Source organism: Corvus brachyrhynchos, unplaced genomic scaffold (assembly GCF_000691975.1).
Source record: "Corvus brachyrhynchos isolate BGI_N302 unplaced genomic scaffold, ASM69197v1 scaffold644, whole genome shotgun sequence".
NCBI lineage: Eukaryota > Metazoa > Chordata > Aves > Passeriformes > Corvidae > Corvus > Corvus brachyrhynchos.
In genome coordinates, this window is record NW_008237613.1 from 80,310 (window position 1) to 80,709 (window position 400).

Sequence of the window (400 nt, forward strand, 5' to 3'; positions counted from 1 at the left end):
AAAGAGTGGGGAAAAGGGGGGAAAAGAAGGGGGGAAGGAGGAAAAGAGTGGGAAAAAGAGGGAAAAGAGTGGGAAAAAGGGAGGAAAAGGGAGGAAAAAGAAGGCGGGAAAGGGAGAAAAAAGGGGGGAAAGGGGGAAAAGAGTGGGAAAATGGGGAAAAAAGAGTGGGAAAATGGGGAAAAAAGAGTGGGAAAATGGGGAAAAGAGTGTGAAAAGAAGGGGGGAAAGGAGGAAAAGAGTGGGGAAAAGAAGCAGGAAAAGAGAGGGAAAAGGAGCGGGGAAGGGGGAAAAAAAGGGGAAAAAGGGGGAAAAGAGTGGGAAAAAGGGGGGGAAGAGGGAAAAAAGGGGGAAAGGGGGGAAAAAGAAGGGGGAAAGGGGAAAAGAGGGGGAAAAAGGGGGA